The 23,897-nt window shown below is 40.3% G+C and overlaps 1 protein-coding gene across 1 annotated transcript in view; it reads left to right on the plus strand.

Annotated features, from left to right (window-relative positions):
* Positions 1 to 463: 463 nt before the first annotated feature.
* LOC106868091 (LHFPL tetraspan subfamily member 2a protein) overlaps positions 464 to 23,897 on the plus strand; it is a 39,124-nt gene continuing 15,690 nt past the window's right edge. The window contains exon 1 of the mRNA XM_014913207.3: positions 464 to 2,618. The gene's annotated coding sequence lies outside the window, so the exon portion shown is untranslated. The remainder of the gene's footprint in view (positions 2,619 to 23,897) is intronic.

Below are 23,897 nucleotides of genomic sequence, written 5' to 3' on the forward strand. Positions count from 1 at the left end.
CAGTCAGGCAGCCACAGTCAGACTCTCTTTGTTGGCATCGGAGAAATATGAGCAGAAATGCTGGTGTTTTCTTCCGATTGTAATCGTATAAAAATAACTTTGCTCCTCTCTATGCAAGACCAGAAATTTTTTTTTTGAATAATAACGTACTTCAAACCCATCAACTGATAGGTATCGACTACTGATTGGTATCGACTACTGCTACTGGTTTTGCTACAGCTACTATTATTGTTCCTTAACCCTTGACCAAGTAGTCTTATGGACAATGATATATCAACCACTCCTGCTCAAGATGCCGTGCAGTGGAGCTGAACCAGAAACCATGCTGTTACAAAGCGATAGTTTTAACCATCCAGTTATACCTGCATTTATATCTAAACTTCAAATTTGGCGGTGGCGATGGTGGTGGTGGTGGTGGTGGTGATGGTGATGGTGATGGTGGTGGTGATGGTGGTATAACTTCCGTCTACCATATTTCACTCTCAAGGTTGGCCCAGAGCAATTATCCAATACATTTTTTATTGGTGGAGAGGAATTAGTCGATGTTACCGCCCCGCAGTGGTTGACCAAATAATAGTAATGTTTCAAACTTTGGCAGAGGGCTGGCAATTATGATGGGAAGGGCTTTGCGTTCTGAGTTCAAATTCCGCCTAGGCCGACTTTGCCTTTCATCCTTTCGGGGTCGATAAATTAAGTACCAGTTGCGTACTGGGGTCGATCTAATCGACTGTGCCCCTCCCCCAAAATATCGGGCCTTGTGCCTAGAGCAGAAAAGAATTATGATGGGAATGGAAAGTCAATTACATAAATCCAGCTGGTATTTATTTTGGTTTATTTTATCGATCTCGAAGAATGAAAGGCTAAGTTGACTTCAGCTGGATTTGAACTAGAATGATAATAATAATAATCGTTTTTTTTATAGGCACAACGCCCGAAATTTTGTTGGAGGAGGTTAGTCCATTACATCGACTCAGTGCTCAACTGATACTTATTTTATCAACCTCGGAAGACCAAAGGTAAAGTCGACCTTGATGGAATTTGAACTCAACGTAAAGACGGGTGAAACACCGCTAAGTATTTTGCCCGACGTGCTAACGATTCTACCAGCTCGATTAATAATAATAGTTTCACATTAGGTATAAGCCATCAATTTTGAAGGGAAGGGACCAGACAACAGCATCAACCTCAGTACTCACCAACCTTGGTAGGACGAAAGACAAATACAACAAATAATAATAATACATATGTTTACGTTCTGGGTTCAAATTCCGCCGAGATCGACTTTGCTTTTCACCAGTTCGAGTCCATAAAATAAGTACCAGTTGTATTTTGAGGTCGATGTAATCGTCTTATTCTCTCCCTCGAAATTGCTGGCCAAAAACTTGAAAGTAAAATCAATAATGAATGAGACTGCGAACTCGCAGAATGGTTAGCGGTATTTTGTCTGTCTTTACGTTCTGAGTTCAAATTCCGCTGAGGTCGACTTCGCCTTCCATCCTTTCGGGGTCGATAAAATAAGTACCAGCTGAGCGCTGGGGGTCGATGTAATCGAAATTGCTAACCTCGCGGCAAAATCTGAAACCATTATCAAAATGTGTGTGTGTGGTGTGTGTGTGTGTGTGTGTGTGTGTGTGTGTATGAGTGAGTGTGTGTGTGTGCGCGTGTGTGTGTGTGTGTGTGTGCGTGTGTGTGTGTGTGTGTGTTGGGCACGTCTGTACGTGTGTATGTATGTATTCTTTGTAAGCAATTGTTTTGTTAGTAAAAAAAAACTGAGCTGTCAGAAAATTAAATAAATGCAGTCGTCCCAATTCCTTCCCCCTCACACACACACATACCCTGCCCCATACCACCCACCCACACCACCCACACATACCCTGCCCCATACCACCCACCCACCACCCACACACACATTGACTTCTCTCTTGCTGCAATTATACTGTCTTTTGTTGAAAGACGAATTACTAAGAAAGAAGAAGAAAAAAAAGGAGGAAACATCAACAATAACAACTGCCATAATAATTCTAATTAAAAGTCTTTCTTTTATTTCTACTCTCTATCTAATATTGACGTGAATTGAATGAAGAGGAAAAAGTTCTAGCGGTGAATCTCTTCCTTTCTTTCTTCACAATATTAACTAAATCTGAGACTTGGAAGGAAACACATGATTTATAAAACCCTATAATTATACGTATACTTATTTATTCATTTATTTACACCGTATGAACACACGCACGTAGGACGAAGCGATATCACAAAACCAAATTAATTAAAGGTGATTATTAATTAGTCAGTGGGCTCTTGGAGGTAAAGAAGCAGCTGCAGAGAACCTACAGCTGTACAAGATTTAATACACACGCACACAAGACAAGCAGACACACACACACAAACAAACACAAACACGCGCAACGTATACGCGAAGAACTTACTCACTCTAACTTGTACTACTATTACTACTACTACTGTTACTACAACCGCCGCTGCGGCTGCTACTACTGCTGCTGTTTCTGTAGGTTTTGCTCAACAAGTAACGGAGATTCACAAGAGGGATATTATAAGTCAGGAAAAGACTTCTTGATACAGATATGGACTTTAGTTAGCATGGCCTATCAACCAACAAGGTGAGTTCTATATTGTAAATACTATGTATAATATATATATATTTATATATACACAAACACGTCTAAACACACACACACATACAAACATATATACGTATATATATATTTATATATATTTATGTTTACATTTGTATGTACACCACAAATATATTAATTGTATATTATATATTATATTGTAATACATATTACGTGCCTACGCGAGCACAAGTTGTCCAGCCTTGAGTGAAAATCAAAGTCGGAACAACTTTAATATTTCTGTCACACTCCAATATGATAGTAATTCTATTAATTTCATTCAATCTGCATAGCAGCTACAAATTTATCTACTAATCTGGTTTCTAGTTATCATCTCTCTCTCGCTCTTTCTCTCTCTCTCTCTCTTTTCATATATATATATATATATATATGATCCACTACTCAGGAAGAGACTATTCTAGAGTACGTCCTGTCTGGTCTTCGAAACGTCTAGATAGAATAGAGACAGCTGATGAAGGGATATTCCAAGGGGCTTTCCGTTTTCCTATGTGTTCGTTCCGTTGTCTGTAGTTTATTGTTCTAACGTCCTGTACCCTGATATGCATGCATATACACATGTAGATGTAAGTATGTACATATATGTGTGTATACATGTATATATATTCTTTATATATATATATAGTAAGAGTTTGTATGCATGTTTTCGTTGAGATGTATTTAAATTGCTTCGTAGAATTCAAGCCGGTCATAAACGAAGTGACAATGTGTACGTACGTACGTATGTGTATGTATGTATGTATGTATGTATGTATATGTATGCACGTGCGAACGTAGGTATGTATGTGTTTGTATACATATGTTTATATAGATAGATAGATAGATAGATGTGTGTATGAGTTCGTATATAAAAATGTGAGTATACATACATACACACATACATACATACATTAATTATATACGTATGACCGTACACAATATAGCACACATAGACACATCTGACTCGCGAAAATTGGACGCGGAATGTTTCTATAAGTTTCAAACTCAAATCAATATGATATTGACTTTGCCTAACTTTTATATCTTGCAGTGTTCGATAAGCTGTATGTATACATCAGTAATTTACAGAATCGATTCTACAGACACTAACACTCCCCTACCAAAAATTGATATCGTGTAGATTCATAAGTCATCGATATTTCATGCACGTATGAAATGTGATGTCTCTCTGTGTGTGATGTATGTATGTTGTTTAGCCCCAGGTCAGTCCTGATCCAGTGGACCCTATGATCTAGCTCAAGGGTTCTCGACCATTTTTTACCTATGGATCCCTTTGATTCCTATTCGATGTTTAAAAAATCCTATATAATTAAATATTCTGAGGAATTGTATACAAAAAAATATTGCGTATTGTAAAAGTACAACCAGTTTATTACAGACAAATTTTGGCAACAAGATCTTACGTGAACCCCACCAAGAAATATATGGACCCCCAGATGAGAACCACTGATAGAGTTAGTCGCATTCGATATGAGGGACTTCATTGTTCAATGTGTCCTTCCAGTTTTTTTTTAAAGCTGGTATGAGTGACTTGAAGGAAATTTAGCTGTTGTTTCTAGCAGGTCGATCATATATTTATTTCTTTATTGCCCACAGTGGGGCTAATCATAGAGGGGGGCAAACAAGGACAGACAAAGGGATTAAGTCGATTGCATCGACCCCAGTGCGTAACTGGTACTTATTTAATCGAACCCCGAAAGGATGAAAGGCAAAGTCGAACTCGGCGGAGGTCGATCATATATTGTTGACTCAATAAGTGTTTAACATATGGATGCGTGTGCGCGTGTAGTGTATGTCCGTACGTTTGTGATGTGTGTGTGTGTGTAACATGCACATTGTATGTGTACGATAGTTGTATGTATATGTGATGTGTGTAATGGTTGTATGTTTATATGATGGTTGTATATGTCTGTGTGAGTGGGTATAGATGAAGGTGCATGGTTTAGTGGTTAGGGTATTCGGCTCACGATTGTAAGGTCGTGAGTTCGAGACCCGTCGGCGCGTTTTACCCTTGAACATGACACTTTATTCCACGTTGCTCCAGTCCACTCAGCTGGCAAAAATGAGTAGTACCTGTATTTCAAAGGGCCAGCCTTGTCACACTCTGTATTCACGCTGAATCTCCCTGAGAAGTATGTGAAGGGGTACGCGTGTCTGTGGAGTGCTCAGCCACTTGCATGTTAATTTCACGAGCAGGCTGTTCCGTTGATCGGATCGACTGGAACCCTCGACGTCGTAAGCGACGGTGTGTGTGTGACGGACGTATATGTTTATCATTTGCTTGTTTTAGTCACTGGATTGCGGACATACTGGAGCACCGCCTTGAAAGGTTTAATCAAATAAATCGATCCGAGTCCTTTTTTTTTTTTTTTTTTCAAGTTTTGTAATTATTCTTTTGCCGAAATGCTTAGTTACAGGGACGTTAACAAACCACTATCGGTTGTCAAACGGTAGGAAAAGAAACACGAATACAGAAACACACATATATGCATACATATGTGTGTATTGATAATTTGTGATGCATGCGTGTGTGTGCGTGCGTGTGTGTGTGTGTGTGTGTGTGTGTGTGTGTGTGTGTGTGTGTTGCAAGTATATGATGTACGTATGAAATACATGTGTGTATGTGTGTGAGGTATATGTATAGAATAGGGTATTGAACACAACTCCCTTGTACTAAATATCTCATATACACACACATATAATTCTGATATATACATATATGAATATCGTACGTACACACACACACATAAACATATATGTGCGTATGCATATATACGCGTGTAAATGTATGTGTATATGTATATGAGTTGTACTTGCTACGGCCATGCTGGAGCACCATCTTGATGGGTTTAAGTCGAGTGCATCGACCCCCCCCTCAAAGTCTGGTACTTATTCTATCGGTTTCAGGAACGTAAACAAACCAACACCAGTTGTCAAACGGCCGAGAGACAAACACACACACACACACACATATAAAGATATATATAAATATGTGTGTGTGTGTGTGTGTGTATATGTATATATATAAGTGATGGGCTTCCCCCATACTGTTCCCGTCTACCAAATTCACTCACAAAGCAATTAGTCGGGGCGAATTTTATAGTCTTAGAAGGCACTTGTCCAAGGTACCGCGCAGCGGGACTGAACCCGAAACCATGAGGTTGCTAAGCGAGTTCCCTAACCACACTTTTAATTCGTGAATTTGGATAAGTTTGTGGTGGAAGAGAAAAACATTTCTTCTTTCTCTCTTTCTCTCTCTCTCTTTCTCTCTCTCTCTCTCTCTCTCTCCCTCTCTCCCTCGCACGCATACACACACACACATTCGTACACGCACACATCTGAAGAGATGGTCTGGAGACGTTATACTCTCCTCTCCCCACCACCGCTCTTTTCTAACTTATCCAAAACTCAGAAATTTCCCTGCATCAGTTTTTACCGCCAGAGGCCGCAGTTGTCACCGTCACCTCCATCCCTTCCACTTCCCTCGGATTCTCTGTGTCACATTCAGTACATATTTTGGTATGTATTGTCATTCCCGCCTCAGCAGCTTCACACAATATAATAATAACAGCATTACACCCTGTTTCTTTCATCCTTATTCCCCCCCCTCTCTCTCTTCTCTCTTACACACTCTCTCTCTCTCTCATCTCAAACTTATATGCCTTGTCTTTCTCTTACACATATAACCATATTCTTCACTTTCTTTCTCTGTCTCTATCTCTCGCTCTCTATCTATACGTCTCTTTCCTTCTCTCATATTCACATTCTCTCTTTCTGTCTCATATCAAATTCATCCTCCCTCTTTCTCCCCCCCCTCTCTCTCTCTCTCTCTCTCTCTCTCTACTCGTCTGTTATCTTCAAATACTTACACTCACACTTTCTCTTTCATATCAAATTTGGAAAGTTTCCCCCCTTTTACTCTTTCTCATAAACATATAACCACACTCTTCTCTCTTTCTCTCTCTCTCTTTTGATATTAACACACGTCTCTCTTATACTGTTGTCACAATTTAATGCTGTGTCTCTCTTTCATTCACATACCCCCCCCCCATACATACACACACACACACACACACGCACAGAACCTCCTCACACCAACAGAAAGTCATTCATTTCAATCATCAGAACCTCACCACTTAACCACAACCACCACCATCACCATCACCACCTTATTATTCCCCCATCCCCACACTATATTACCACTATTTCAACCACCTACCTTATTACTACCACCATCACCATGCGCATCATATTATCTCCCACTCCTACCCACTATATGAGTACTATATAACCACCCCTGTCAGCAACCACTGTATTACAACTACGAGCATTGTATGACTGGCATCGCTACCACCATCATCAATCAACATCGCCGCTATCATAACTACAATATTACCATTTCTACCGAAAGGCGGCGAGCTGAAACAAGTAAAAGAATAAAAGAAAATACCTGTGTGTGTAGGTGTAGGTGTGTGGTGTGCATGTGTGTGTGTGTGTATGTTTCTATCTCGATCAATTAACAAGTGAAAATTCAATTTCTATTAGAGAAGGGAGATAGAACGATAGTGAAACAGAGAAGAAAGAAGAGAGCGAGAAAGAAAGAAAGAAAAAGACTGAAAGAGAGAAAGAAACGTGAAAACGAACTGTTTAATGCTTCAAATCAAAGTTTTCGCGAGAATTATTCTTTGAAAGAACTCCCTCCTTACGTCTAAGTACGATAGGTGTACCACTGAGGAGGGAAGGAGACCAAGCATGGAGGTGGTACTCTATCGGTAGAAATGGTAATCCCTTCTATTATAGGCACAAGGCCCGAAGCTTTAGGGGAGGAGACTAGTCGATTACATCTACTCCAGAATTTCACTGGTACTTAATTAATCGACCCCGAAAGGATGAAAAGCAAGGTAATTTTTCAGATTAACACCCGAACGATCTTCACTAGGGTATTAGGATTAGGGTTACGGCTAGGGACGGAATTCCCTAACCCAAAAACCCTAGCCCTGACCCTAAAACCCTAACACCCTAGTGAAGATCGTGTGGGTGTTAATCTGAAAAATTACCAAAAGCAAAGTTGATCGCGGTGGAATTTGATCTCATTTGACTGCGGACATGCTGCAGTCAAATGACTGCCTTTAATCGAGCAAATCGACCCCAGGACTTATTCTTTGTAAGCCCAATACTTATTCTATCGGTCATTTTTTGCCGAACCGCTATTTGACGGGAACCTAAACACACCAACATTGGTTGTCGAGCGATGGGGGGAGACAAACACAGACACACAAACATATACATATACATATATATATACACATACATATATACGACGGGCTTCTTTCAGTTTCCGTCTCCCAAATTCACTCACAAGGCTCTGGTCGGCCCGAGGCTATAGAAGAAGACACTGGCCCAAGGTGCCACGTAGTGGGACTGAACCCGGAACCATGTGGTTGGTAAGCAAGCTTCTTACCAGACAGCCACGCCTGAGCCTGAGAGAGACAAAAAAGATAGAGGGACAGAGAAAAATAGCTTGAGAGAGAGAGGAAGTCAAATGCAAAGTGGAATGTTCGAATATTCTTTTACCATTTTGGCTGAATCTATTAATTATGTTGTAGTAACGACATCACACGCTTTTTTAAAAGGAGTTCCACTAAGAAATTACCATTGTTTATATTACACACACACACACACACATTTAGACTCATGGTTCAAAAACGTCCGGGTAATTCAGAAAACGTGTTTGTGTGTTTATATATATATATATATATATATATATGATTATAAATGTATCATAATTGTATATGCTTATAATGCATCTGTGTGTATGTATGTGTGTATACATTGTGTTTATAGTGGAATTAATATAAGTGAACGGTGGTGATGTACGGTGGGTAGAAAGCGGGTGTACCGGGCATTACAATTATATAATGAGATGAACTAGAAACAACGTGTTGTAAAATAACTACCATATGTTCCGCAGACTTCATCCTGCATTTATAAACAACAAGATGTAGAATGAGAGATAAATAGAAATACTGTAACACTGGCGCACCCTTGGGTAATTTACACATCCCTCTTTGAATTGTGACTTTTCTATGATGGCAATGATGATGAGTGTGTGTGTGTGTGTGTGTGTGTGTGTGTGTGTGTGTGTGTGTGTGTGAACGGGCCAACAGAATGTCGGCAGGTACAATTGGATATAATGAGAAGTAGAAAGTCTAATGTTTCAAGAAATTGCCATTCAACTGAGAATAGAGAAATGATAAAGGTGTTGTTTCACTCGAAATGTGAAACTTTCTACCATTCATTGCAGTTGAATTAATTGATATTCTGCGAAGTGATTGGATTAAATGCTGCCAACACAGACACTCATCAGTTAGTTTCCTGAAGTTGTCTCTCTCTCTCTCTCTCTCTCTCTCACACACACACCATAACGTGCGGAAAAATAGACGATAACATAACATAAGCGATGACATAGACAATAACATAACAAACGGCAAACAGGACAGAAACAACATACACGGACCATTCGCAGCAGATTTCCTCATCAGTCGGTTTCTGAAAAGTCATTATAGTTTCACACCTTTTAACAGTTGACTAAGGGTGTGAATAACACCTATATTGTTAGAAATAGGAGCTAATGTGCTCTAATGCTGTTGCAAAGCCGATAACATATACTGTGATAGGTGTTCGGTGTGATAACAACCACTATCATAGTATACGTTATGAGCTTTGTAACAGCATTGGAGCACTTTAGCTCCTGTTTCTAGCAATATAGGTGTTATTCACACCTTTAGTCAGGTTTAGCTGACGACTATAATTTTCCATTGCGGTATAATATTGCAGACAGCTGTTTTTATTAATTTTTGTATACACATTAGCGATCTGCTAAATCATCCATAGATTTTTTATGATGAATATGTATACTCTGTAAAGCGAGCTAGCCCAGAATCAACGGAACGAGCTGGCCTTACTGAAGATAGCTACGGAAATAGCCGAAACTAGCCAGTCAGTCTAAGGAATTCTCGGTTCAGTGTTCGGGGCGATTGCAACCCCTATCAGAGTATATGTTATATGTTTTGTAACAGCATTGGAACGCTTTAGCTCCTATTTCTAACAATGTAGGTGTTATTCTTACCCTTAGTCAAGTTTAGTTTGATGCAGTGCTCTCCCTATCGAGTCCTTGACCTTATCGCTCCATTGTTGCCTGTGAACCTAATTTCTGTTCAACCAACCCCTGAGGATGCTCAGCGCGGAAGTTAGGCCCTAATAACATGAGACCAAAATAATGCAACTTTCATCTCTACTACTACTACTACTACTACTACTACTGCTGCTGCTGCCACCACTATAACCGCCACCAGCACCAATATCTTTCTCTACCAACCGCGCTACGCCCACCCTATGTTGATCTACCCATTAACTCACACAAACCCCAACCACCCTAAATTCTAAACTCTTCTTTCTCTTTGTGTCTCTCGCTAAATACACTAAACCATCTTATCATATATACCCAACAACCATTACCAACAGGTTTCACCACACTTTCCACTCATTCTTCAAGAATTTTCTATTTTAGTTTTGTACCCCGGGTAGTTTTTTTTTTCTTTTTTTCTTTTTCTATTCTTCTTCATTTGTCACTGTTTTCCTTTTACATTTTTGTAAAGTTTAACTCTGCCGTCATCGCCACCGCCTTCACTACAACCACCACCACTTTCATTTCCTCCCTATCAACATCTTCACCACTGCCACTACTGCTACCCCGATCACCACTACTAAAACATGCCTCACCGTCCTTAATTACTCCTACTATCACTACCACCACAACTATCACATCCATAACACCACTACTATGAATGTTCAGTGAATCTGTGTTTATTTATTTTGCAATATCATCTAAGTCAGGGAATTCGTTGTTGTTTTTCTTTCGTTTTCGTTTTTGTTTCTTTTGCGGGGCGGGGGTGGGGTTACTCAGCGCTGAATTTCACCGAATGACGTTTTTACACAAGTCCCTCTTTTCTTACTCTTTTACTCTTTTACTTGTTTCAGTCATTTGACTGCGGCCATGCTGAAGCACCGCCTTTAGTCGAGCAAATCGACCCCAGGACTTATTCTTTGGAAGCCTAGTACTTATTCTATCGGTCTCTTTTTTTGCCGAACCGCTAAGTGACGGGGACGTAAACACACCAGCATCGGTTGTCAAGCGATGTTGGGGGGACAAAAACAGACACACAAACATACATATATATATACATATATACGACGGGCTTCTTTCAGTTTCCGTCTACCAAATCCACTCGCAAGGCTTTGGTCGGCCCGAGGCTATAGTAGAAGACACTTGCCCAAGATGACACGCAGTGGGACTATTGGCCACAAGGGCTAATATAAATTAAAAACATGTAAGGACAAAAGACAGGACGAAAGTTACAAAGGGTTTTGTCCGAAAAAAAGAAAACGTTCGTGTAAACAGAGGAAAAACGGAGAAAGATATAACAAATAAAACTCCCAATAGGGGGAGGCGCTTCAAAAGGTTATACGTGAAAAAACCCATAAAAGCCACGGGAGCCTGGTCAGAAAAATAAGAAAGGGGTATAGAGCCCTTTCTCCTTTTACATTACCTTTTTCTACAGGTGTGTTCTCAGAATTGGTCCATTCATACTGGCCATTCTTCCAACATTCACCCATCTTTCAACAAATTTGCTATGAGACAGCACTTCCCTCTCTACTCTCATCTTCCTTTTCAAGTGGAACTTGAAAAAGTTGATGAGGCCTTGGCCAATAATAATAATAATCCTTTCTACTCTAGGCACAAAGCCTGAGATTTCAGGGAAAGGGACTAGTCGATTCGACCCCAGTGCTCGACTGGTACTTATTTTTATCGACCCCGAAAGGCAAAGTCGACCTCGGCGGAATTTGAACTCAGAACGTAATGGCAGACGAAAAGCCGCTGGGCATTTTGCCCGGAGTGCTAACGATTCAGCCAATTCGTCATCCTGACGACGTCGATAATAATACTCCTTTCTACTAAAGGCACAAGGCCTGAAATCTTGGGGAGGGGGTAAGTCGATTTCATCGACCCCAGTGTTTCATTGGCTTTTAGTTTATCGACCCCGAAACGATGAAAGGCAAAGTCAACATCGGCTGGTAGTGTTTTTTTAATTTTTTATTTGTCCCCTGAGCGTATGAGGAAGGGAATAATCACAAAGCTGTACATAAAATATAGAGATTTATACAGAAAGATAGAGAAAAAAAACATGAAATACAAGTACATATGGTGTACAGATAATGAAAGATGCTGATACAGTTCCTCTCGATACAGGAGGCCCACCTTCTAGGACCAATCAAGAAACGCCACATATCTAAGATCAACCTGAATACCAAGAGCAAGGGCTCTCTTTAACTGTTTTCGGATCTTTTTTAAAACGGGGGCCACATTTTTCATTAACGAAACACTTTGAAACTTGGAACACTGGTAGAATGTGTCATATAAAACATCTTTTTTCTCTTAGTCTTCTTTTAAAAAAAAGAAATCCCTAAGTTATTCCATGTTAAAGTTGTCGTATTTCTGTAATTTCAACCAATCACTGACGTCCATTCAGCCGATATACATTAAGTGCCGACTACATAAACAAACGATTCTGAAACAATTCTATCGGTGATAGGGTTAGGATTAGGGTTAGGGTAAAACAGCAAATTTAAAAAGAAAAAAGCAAATAAAACGAAGAAGAAAAAAAGAAAATGAAAAAAGCAAATTTAAAATGAAAAAAGCAAATAAAACGAAGCTATGGCTTAATCAGCCAAAGGAGTAAATATAAACAACTGAATACTTGTCAGTGATTGGTTGAAATTATCGAAATAAGACAATTTTTTACATGAAATAAATTCGAATGCAAAAATATTTTTCTGTTCTATAACACAAAATAGATAAGTATACGAAGTTTGAAAGTCTTTCGGTACCAAAAACACTACGTAAAACATTAATGAAACATGTGGCCCCCGTTTTAAAAAAGATCCCTGTTTTCCCCTGACTTATATTTAGAATGGTCATCGTATCAGCGATGCCTGGGCACGGAATGAATTTGTGCAGACGGTTTGGCAATTTTTCAGATTAACAACCGCACGATCTTCACTAGGGTGTTAGGGTTAGGGTTTTAGGGTTAAGGTTTTAGGGTTTGGGTTAGGGAATTCCGTCCCCAACCCTAACCCTAAACAGTTGGCAAGTGTCTTCTACTATAGCCTCGGGCCGACCAAAGCCTTGTCAGTGGATTTGGTAGACGGAAACTGAAAGAAGCCCGTTGTATATATATATATATATATATATATATATATATATATATATATATATATATATATATATATATATATATATGTTGTTTGTTCCTTCCCCCCCCCCCAACATCGCTTGACAACCGATCCTGGTGTGTTTGCGTCCCCGTAACTTAGCGGTTCGGCAAAAGAGTCCGATAGAATAAGTACTACAAAGAATAAGTCCTGGAGTCGATTTGCTCGACTAAAGGTGGTGCTCCAGCATGGCCGCAGTCAAATGACTGAAACAAGTAAAAGAGTAAAAGAGAGTATATATATATGACGTGCTTCTTTCGGTTGCCGTCTACCAGATCCATTTACAAGGCTTGCTCAGCCCGAGGCTATATAGTAGAAGACACTTGCCCAAGGTGTCACGCAGTAAGACTGAACCCGGGACCGTGTGATTGGGAAGCAAGCTTCTTACCACACAGCTGAGCCCTTCATTTTCTTTACATATAGGCGAAAACCATAGGGCAAGGAATCAAGAAGCTTGCTTCCCTACCATGTGGTCTTAGATTCTCAGATTTAGAGTCGCTGGCAAGTGTCTTCGACTTTAATCCTAGGCTGACCAAACCCTTGTGAGTAGATTTGGTAGACGGAACTCCTGAAAGAAGGCTGTCATATTTATCTTTTACCTTTTACTTGTGTCAGTCATTAGACTGCACCATGCCGGAGCACCGCCTTGAGAAAAGAATGAGTGTGTGTGTGTCCCGCCACCGTTTGGTAACCAGTGTTAATTTGTTTATGTCCCCCATAACTTAGCTGTTCAGCAAAAGGGACCTGGCTTTTAGAAAAGTAAGTACTGGGCTCGATTTGTTCAGCTAAAACCCTTCAAGACGGTACTCTAGCACGGCCACTCCCCACAGAGCATCGTTTATCTTTCATTTTTCTTTCTCTTTCTATTGCGTTTTTAATTCATTTAGTCCTCCACACCGATTCTCAGTCATCCAGCTTCTATTCCGTTCCTCATTCCGCTCCCTCCCTTTCCCTATCTCTCTCTGTCCACCTCCCCTTCCCACATGTTATTATTATTATTATTTTTTTTTTTTTGTATATCGTCTGCTTCTCTTCAATTCTTTTTAGTTCTGTATACAAGGAGAGGTTATGTGTTATTTCGTCCACATTTTCAACAGATGACAAAACACTACTTCATCATCCTTCAGGACTGTTGTCTCTCTCTCTCAGTCTCATCATTTATGACTGGCGGCTGTCTCTGTCTACTTCCTTGCGGCTCTTAACGCTTGCTTTTCCTATTCCATTTTTTCTCTACACACAACATTCTCTTTATTTAGTTTTGTAGGTCTATTATATATATATATATATATATATATATATATATATATATATATATATATATATATATATATATATATGGCCACATATATAGAAATATATATATATTTCTATATATGTGGCCATGCACAGACACAAACATGTATGTATGCTTGTGTATGTGTATGTATTTATGCGTATATGTATGTTTATATATATGTACACACACATTGTGTACATAATGTGTGTATGTGTATGTATATATATACACATACATTTATATACATGAGTATGTGTATGTATGTATATATATATATATATATATATATATATATATATATATGCATATATATATTATATATATATGTAGGTGTGTATGTGTATGTATGTATATAAACCTCACCCTATATTGACCTTACTCATCTCGTTCTCTCTCAGATCACATCTCTCTTTCCCTCCCACCCTATCGTTCCATCCACCCCACTTTTCTCTCTCTCTACCCCTCTCTCTCTCTCTCTCTCTCTCTCTCTCTCTCTCTCTCTCTCTCTCTCTCTCTCTCTCTCTCTCTTTCTTTCTCTCTCTTCTCTGTTTTATTTATATTACCGTTTCCAACAGCCGCTGACATATTTATGCTTTTACCATACATCACACACCAATACCCGTTCTTTCACCTTCAAAATACATTAAACATTGCGATGACGAATGTATACCCATCTTACATCTTTTATGTTCAAACAAATACGTTACAAACTCATATACACATACACGCGCACACAGCACAAGCGCAAATAGAAATTAAGAACTGTAACACATATACATAGTACATGCATTCATTCATTCATACATACATACATACATACATACATACATATATGCATATATACACACACACACACATATATATATATACACACATACACACATATATATATACACATACACATACACATATGTATGCACACACACACATGCACACACACACCCACACACACACACACACACACACACACACACACACACACACACATATATATATAGGCGCAGGCGTGGCTGTGTGGTAGGTAGCCTGCTTACCAACCACATGGTTCTTGGTTCAGTCCCACAGCGCGGCACCTTGGCCAAGTGTCTTCTGTTATAACCTCGGGTCGACCAAAGCCTTGTGAGCGGATCTGGTAGACAGACGGAAACTGAAAGAAGTCCGTCATGTATATGTGTGTGTGTGTGTGTGTGTTTGTCCACCCACCCTCCGCCCTCCATCGCTTGACAACCGATGTTGAAGTGTCTACGCAAAAGAGACCGATAGAGTAAGTACCAGGTTTACAAAGAATGCGTTCTGGGTTCGATCCGTTCGAATAAAAGGCAAAGCTTCCAGCATGGCCGCAGTTAAATGACAAACAAATAAAAGAGTAAAAGAGTAATATATATATATATATATATATATATATACACACACACACACTCACACTTCTACAGATACATTTAATTGTGTGTGTGTGTGTGTGTTTTCACTTTTCTGTAACAAAAACAGACTTTCAGACACTCGTGTATTTTGTTTTACCCAAGGCCATGTGCCAAAGCACTGCCCGAGTACATATACTCCGAAATAAGTACGCAGACACACGCGCGCACACATTCATAAGGCAAAGCACACACACGGTCAAAGAATGCATAGGACACTGAATAATATTTACATACACCCACACTGTATTAAACAACTTCCCAATGATACATGCAAACTCACATGTATACACACACATAAGCATACTCTTTATGACTGTGTGTACGTGTGAGTGAGAGAGAGAGGTGGCGAGAGATTGACACACAAACACACACACAGGCTCTGACTATGAATACACCCACTTCTGTTTCAAAATAGAACACTTCACTAAGAATCTATTATCAGAAGACCAACTGTTTGAACTGCATTTGGAAGTCTTTTAAGATTTCGCTTGGGTTGGAAGGGAAGCCTTATCACTAATTGTCACTTTAATAAGTAAAACAAAGGGATCCATTTCTATCGGTGAACCCTGATAAATAAATAAAAAGCTTTTTGAGTAATATTTGGTAGACTGAAAGAAACCCAAAGAAGCTCGTCGTGTGTGTGTGTGTGTAGGTGTACGTAGGGTGGCTCTATGGTGGGTAGTTTTCTTCTCAACCACATGGTTCCGGGTTCAGATCCACGGCGTGGCACCTTGCACAAGTGTCTTCTGCTATAGTCTCGGGTCGAAACTGAAAGAAACCTGCCGTGTGTGTGTGTGTGTGTGTGTGTAGGCGTACGTAGGGTGGCTCTATGGTGGGTAGTTTTGTTCTCAACCACATGGTTCCGGGTTCAGATCCACTGCGTGGCACCTTGGACAAGTGTCTTCTGCTAGTCTCAAGTCGAAACTGAAAGAAACCTGCCGTGTGTGTGTGTGTGTGTGTGTAGGCGTACGTAGGGTGGCTCTGGTGGGTAGCTTTCTTCTCAACCACATGGTTCCGGGTTCAGATCCACTGCGTGGCACCTTAGGCAAGTGTCTTCTGCTATAGTCTCGGGTCGAAACTGAAAGAAACCTGCCGTGTGTGTTTGTGCGTGTGTTTGTGTGCAAATATAAATGAAAACTGTATTAAATACTACAAAACGTACCCGTAGGACAGACACAAGGACCCTGATCTTTCCTCAGTTATCGACCAAAAATACTAATACCCAGTTTCATGTCTTTAACGATAAAGGCACGGAATTGGGTATTAGTATTTTTGGTCGATAACTTATGAAAGATTAAGGTCCTGGTGTCTGTCCTACGGGTACGTTTTGTAGTATTTTATATTCAATACATTTTTCATTTATGGAATAACTGAACGCCACGCATCCCGACTTTTGTTAACAGTAAGTGTGTGTGTGTGTGTGTGTGTGTGTGTGTGTGTGTGTGTGTGTGTGTGTGTGTGTGTGTGTGTGTGTGCGTGTGGTGTGTATCTTTTTGTCTGTGCTTGTCTTCCCTGTCCACTGCTTGACAGCCAGTATTGGTTTGTTTACATCCCCTTAACGGTTCGACCAAAAAGATCAATAGAATTAAAGTACCAAACTTTAAAATAAGTACTGGGATCGACTTTTTTTTTAGTAAAAACCTTTCGATGTGGTGCCCCAGCATGACCGTAGTCCAATGACTGAAACAGGTAAAAGATAAATGATAACGCTAACAGTTGTCCATGCCTACATTTTCCCCCTCTCCCCGTGGCCGTTGATGCCCAAGAGAAAGGCCAAAGCGTTTAGGGGTCAGTACAATATGGGACCAATGTCATCGAAAGTGTTACTGTGAGAACACGGAGAGCCGGAAAAGCTGTCACAAGAATTTTATCAAGTCTCTAACAGTTCGGCAAATCTACCGTCCTAGATTGCTATTTTTTTTTTTTATCGATATCGAAAGCATGAAAGGCAAAGTTGACTTCGGCAGAATTTGAACTCAGAACATAGGGAGTCAGAATAAATACCATGAGGCATTTTATCCAACGTATTGATAACTCCGTCAATTCGCCACTTCTAGCCATGTTTCGCTTTTTTAACTATTTTAGAGTGCGATTAATTTATTATTGTTTTTGTTACCCACAAGTCAGCTCTTATCCCACTCATGATTACCCTTGTCTGTTTAGGGCAACGTGAATCATTCCCATCTTACACATAAAGATTCCCTTACACGAAGAAAAAAGACAGGATGGTCACAGCTGGAATGCATTTGAATCTCATTAATCTGCAATATCAAGGTTGACCCGAGAGCTAAGTAATAACAGCAACAACTCTGCAGAAGTACCTTCGACCTTTGCTGACCATTTTCAGCCAGTGGAACTGTTGGCCACTATCAGCCACTTGTACTTGGCACATTAACAGGGTGAGAAACTAACTGGTGCTTGACACACTAACTAGTTACTACCAGTCATTCTAAAAATTGTAGTGAGACCACAGGAAAGATATATTAGATAATGAAAGACAAGTAATAGCTTTCATTGGTCAGTACTTAGCAAAGATTGTCCAACGTACTGTTGATTATTTTGTCAATGTACCAGACCAGTACGATTGATGTTGGTAACGTTCTGCTTTAACTGTTGCCAGTCATGAGCACAAAGTGGTAGATGGGCGACCTGCTGGGGAAGGAGAGGCCAATACTTACAACATTGCGGTTCCACGAGCTTTGTAGAAGGTTAGTTGAAGTATTTTCTGTTTCAAAAGAGAGAAGCCAGACTTTGTGATGAGAGACTAGGGATCTTTTCTGATTGGCTGCATCTGTGGAAATTTGAAAGTTTATTGAAAGTTTTAAAATTTGGTGTATTTTTGTAATTTTCCAAGCTGAATCTCAGGAGATATTTTTTCAGGAAAAATGTTTAAAGAAAGTTATAGAGGTTTAAAGTTTGAGCATTTTCACCCAGTCAGAAAACAGGATTTGGAAGCTGTCATTTTTTTGCCTGACAGCACGTGTAGTCAACTGTAAACAAATGAAATATCGGCGGAATTCTACTTTATACACGCTGTATAACCCCTCATAACTTGGGGGGGGGGGGATTTTCAGAAAAAAATTAGCGAATTTGTATTCTACACACGGGAATTCATATGATTATGCAACAACAAAAGCAAAAATTTGAGGGTGCGTGATTTAAGGCCTATTTAGCGGTTATTTTTAGCACATCCCACAACCACCACAATGAGTAGAATATATTTGTCAATACGTGCTTTCTCGCAGACAAAAGAGTTCTTGTGTTTGTCTTGGAACTATGGAAAAAGGCATGAATGTCTCTGTGGTTTACGATTGACTAAAATTACCCAAAATTTTCAAACTTTAAAAGCTAATAACTCTTTATTGATTGATTAATGGCGAAAATGAATTTCATGGCGTTGAATTAGCATATAAAACTCTATTATTTCATCAGAAATTGAATGATTTCGAACAGAAATTGAAGAGGTTGAAAATTGACAGCCAAACGGAAATTTCCGGGACTAGCTATGATAAAGATGTCCATTTACTTTGAGAGATCCTCTAGTTGCGTGCTACTCGTGTTTATTGTCAGGGAATAAGATGCAATGATGTTTTCTTGACATGAGCTGTACATGTATTTAGTTAGGTGCAGTCTAGATTAATTAATGTTATGGTACTCGTTATATTGTGTTAGCGTCTAATTTATTATGACAAAAGTAAGCTATGCTGTCAAATATTTTAGGTCCGTTATCCCTGGAAAGCCAAACAGACGTTTGCTAGAATTAATCAATCAAAATTCACAGCAAGGAAATGTATAGCCTGTACAACGAGACACAACCTCCTTCCTCCATCTTTCTTGGTCATCAGCCAACCTCATGTTTTCCATCACCTTCCTCCCTATTACAATACCTTTATTTCCTAAATAGATTTATCTGTACGAACAGTGGGGTTAACCAGGTCAATAAATGTGTGTGAAAAGAGAGAGAGAAGGGAGAGACAGAGAGCGATAGAGAGATATAGAGGGAGAGAGAGGGGATAGAGCGAAAGAGGGAGAGAGTGGGGATAGAGCGAAAGAGGGAGAGAGTGAGAGAGAAAGATGATGGTCGGAAAGTGTATTCGGTGAAAACAGTAGATCGAATTAGTGGGTCAAATTTAGTGCAGTTCGTGACTGTCCCACCAGATGTGTGTAATTTTACTCATTCAAGTGAAGTATACTTTTTCAAAGTTTCCGCTCAGTGTATTAAAAGTATTTAAAATAAATAGTTATCTAACTCGATATGTACTGGTTGGCTTTTTCGTCGTTGATCAACTTGATCAACGGTATTACAGAGACAGTATCTTAACCACTTCTGCTGTGCCTGGGCTGTTTCTAAAAGCAAGTTTTTACTCCAATCCATTCATATAAACGCTATGAAATATAAAGGAAAGTAAGTCAATACGTCTGCAGCGTCCATGGAACTGCAGTGGATGCCAGATATTGGTTAAGTATAGATGCCAGGTGACTTTCAGCAGCTTTCTCAGGCAGTTCATGTAGAAACGATTTAGCTTTATGGTGTAACGTTCATAAACCGTACATGTCTCACAAGTGTACAGTAGAGTAGGCAGAACAACTCCTTGGTACACCTTCAACTTGGAGGCCAGCCTAATGTCTCTCCTCTCCCACACTAAATCACGTAGCCGCTTGAATACTGAGCTTCTTGGCGATGTGTGCGTCGACCTTGTTGTCAATGTTCACAGATATGAAGCGTGTGTTAGCCTTCAGGATTTCCACTTCAACAGTGATAGCTAGTTCCACACACGGCTTTTGTCGGGCAGGGTGGTACATGATTTCTGTCTTCTGAGAACTGATTGTCAAGGTTGAAGTTGTTGCAGGCAGTGGAAATGCAGTTCCTACTCTGCTACATCTGGGCTTCTGTGGCGTTGTTGCAGGCAATGGAAATGCAGTTCCTACATCTGCAACTCTGCTACACTCTGCTACATGTGGTGTTGAATGCGCAGATCTTTGAGATCAACTCCGACACCTGAAAAACACAAGCGCAAGCCCGCCCTACCTGACGAAACTGCACCAGCAGAGGTGTCACCATTCATGAGCATAACAGGATTGCGAACTACCCAAGTCTGGAGCCAACTCCTTGCTTTCAGTCCCAGCAGACCAGCAGTGTCCGACCTGCAGCAGAGCCTTCCGAGCACGCTTTGGACTGATCGGTCACAACCAAACATGCCGTGCCCCGTCTTTTTCTCCCATGTGATGTCCTTGGTCATCGTCGACAACGATGGACAAACGAACGATAACCGTACTACAGAGGTGAAATAAATGCCGTTAACGTTCTGTTTAAACTTTTTAACAATGATCAACTCGAGCTGATCAAGTCTCTTTACTATGGCGTTGGGTTGACTAAAGCCTAGTAAATGAAATTGAATGATAGAAACTTTGTGGAAGACATCAGAGACGCTGCTCCTGTTTTGAAGTGGTAAACTTAACCCATCATCCGATTTATCATTATCGCCTGGCACTTGTCTACTTAGCAGATATTTGGATCAGGTGCCTCGTTTAGAATAACTCCCTCCCTTCCTCCTCAGCCACCACCATCACCCCACAGAGACACTAAAGAGTATCATGGTGCATTGCCCTTCCTCCTGTGACCAAGCCATTAAAAATAAATCTAAATTAGACAGTGGTATTGTCCTCCAGAATTACGGATCTCCGGAACGCATCTAGTTATTCAGCTGATGACGTATGCGTCGTTTAGTCTAGTCTCTTTGCTCGATCACAGCTGATCCGGTGGGTGAGTGGGTGGGTGGGGATCATACAATAACAAACAACTGGTGTCTGTCGTCTTCTGCTGAATTTGTCAATATAAACAAATATATCTTAACAAGTAAAAAGCTGTCAGATTAAGAGATAAGTATATCTCTGGCTCCGTCTGATGTTAGATTTGAGGTTGACATTTTGTAAAGTCAACATCAAAGCATGACCAGTTTTTGTTTATAGAGCTCAAATTCGGTCTGAACAACATTTATACAGAAATTTATGTAGTCATACTGGTTTCAAATTTTGGCACAAGGCCAGCAATTTCAAATAAGCGGGTGAGTCGATCACAGCAACTCCTGTACTCAGCTAGTACTTCTTTTATCGACCCCGAAAGGATGAAAGGCAAAGTAGACCTCGGCGGAATTTGAACTCGGAACGTAAAAACAGACGAAATGCCGCTAAGCATTTTGCCCGACATGCTAACGATTCTACCAGCTTGCCACCTACAGGAACTACGGTATACTCTCTTTTACTCTTTTACTTGTTTCAGTCATTTGACTGCGGCCATACTGGAGCACCGCCTTTAGTCGAACAAATCGACCCAAGGACTTATTCTTTGTAAGCCTAGTACTTATTCTATCGGTATCTTTTGCCGAACCGCTAAGTTACGGGGACGTAAACACAACAGCATCGGTTGTCAAGCGATGGGGGGGGGGGGGACAAACACAGACACACAAACACAGACACACAAACACACATACATACATATATATATATATATATATATATATATATATATATATATACACGACAGGCTTCTTTCAGTTTCCGTCTACCAAATCCACTCACAAGGCTTTGGTCGGCCCGAGGCTATAGTAGAAGACACTTGCCCGAAATGCCACGCAGTGGGACTGAACCCAGTACCATGTGGTTGATAAGCAAGCTACTTACCACACAGCCACTCCTGCGCCTACCAGTATGAGTATATCTATATATCGAAATATAGATATACTCGATGCCAACAGCGGACACACGTCCAACTGTGTTCTTTTTTTTTTTTTTTGTTTTTTAGAAAGAAAAAAAAACGAAAGAGTAAATTTTTAGGACAGTGTTGGGTGAGATATTCAGTGTCTGATAAACAAGGATATGACATGATAATCATGGATGAAGCGCTTTCTAATCATAAATCAAAGTTGAGCCCAAAGTAAAAAAAGACTTCAAGCCAACTCCCGTTTCATGTAACCTCCCAAGCCTCTGAAACCGATCTCATATAAACTCCTCGTTTCTCATTTACCCCCATTCTGGGATTAATCTGAACTTGGTTTCATCTACTACTACCACTACTACTACTGTGGAGGCGCAATGGCCCAGTGGTTAGGGCAGCGGACTCGCGGTCATAGGATCGCGGTTTCGATTCCCAGACCGGGCGTTGTGAGTGTTTATAGAGCGAAGACACCTAAAGCTCCACGAGGCTCCGGCAGGGGATGATGGCGAACCCTGCTGTACTCTTTCACCACAACTTTCTCTCACTCTTACTTCCTGTTTCTGTTCTGTCTGTAATTCAAAGGGGCCAGCTTTGTCGCACAGTGTCACGCTGAGTATCCCCGAGAACTACGTTAAGGGTACACGTGTCTGTGGAGTGCTCAGTCACTTGCACGTCAATTTCACGAGCAGGCTGTTCCGTTGATCGGATCAACTGGAACCCTCGACGTCGTAAGCGACGGAGTGCCAACACTACTACTACTACTACTACTTCAATCATCCCCATCATCATCCCTACTGCCACAAATATTGTTGCCACTTCTACTATTACCACTGCTATCACGACTACAAATGCTGCTGCTGCTGCTACTACTACTACTACTACTACTACTACTACTACTACTACTACCACCAACACTGCTACTAGAGTTACTACTAATGCAGCAGGAATAAAATCTAATATATCATGGTTTAAGATGAAATCCTCTTCCAGCAACCATCCAGGGACAGCTTGAAATCGATTTGATCCTACTTCTCAGTTATCTGAACTGGATTTCAAATTACTGGGAGGTGGGGGTTGAATTGGTGGAGGGTAGGTAATCTGAGCTCGTTATACTGGGTCTAAAATCTTTAAGACCACCGTCCTGTCCAGCAACTTGTATTTATAGACATTCTCTGAATAATATTACAGTGATAAATATCTTTGTGAGACTGACTTGAAACTTGAGCAGAATAAACAAGCATGGTGATTTGTTGAATGTTAAAGTAAGCAGCAGACAAATATTTCCATCACCACCACCACCACCACAACAACACATACACACCATCTCTACTAACAGTACCACCACCATTATCATCATTACCACAGCCAACAATAACGCTACCATCACCACGACTACCACTATCATCGCCACCACTACCAATACTACCATTATGGCCACTACTATAAATCCATCATCATCATCATCATCATCCCAACCACCGTTACCGTTACCATGATTGTGG

This window comes from Octopus bimaculoides, chromosome 9 (genome assembly GCF_046866305.1).
Source record: "Octopus bimaculoides isolate indiv1 chromosome 9, ASM4686630v1, whole genome shotgun sequence".
NCBI classification, from domain to species: domain Eukaryota; kingdom Metazoa; phylum Mollusca; class Cephalopoda; order Octopoda; family Octopodidae; genus Octopus; species Octopus bimaculoides.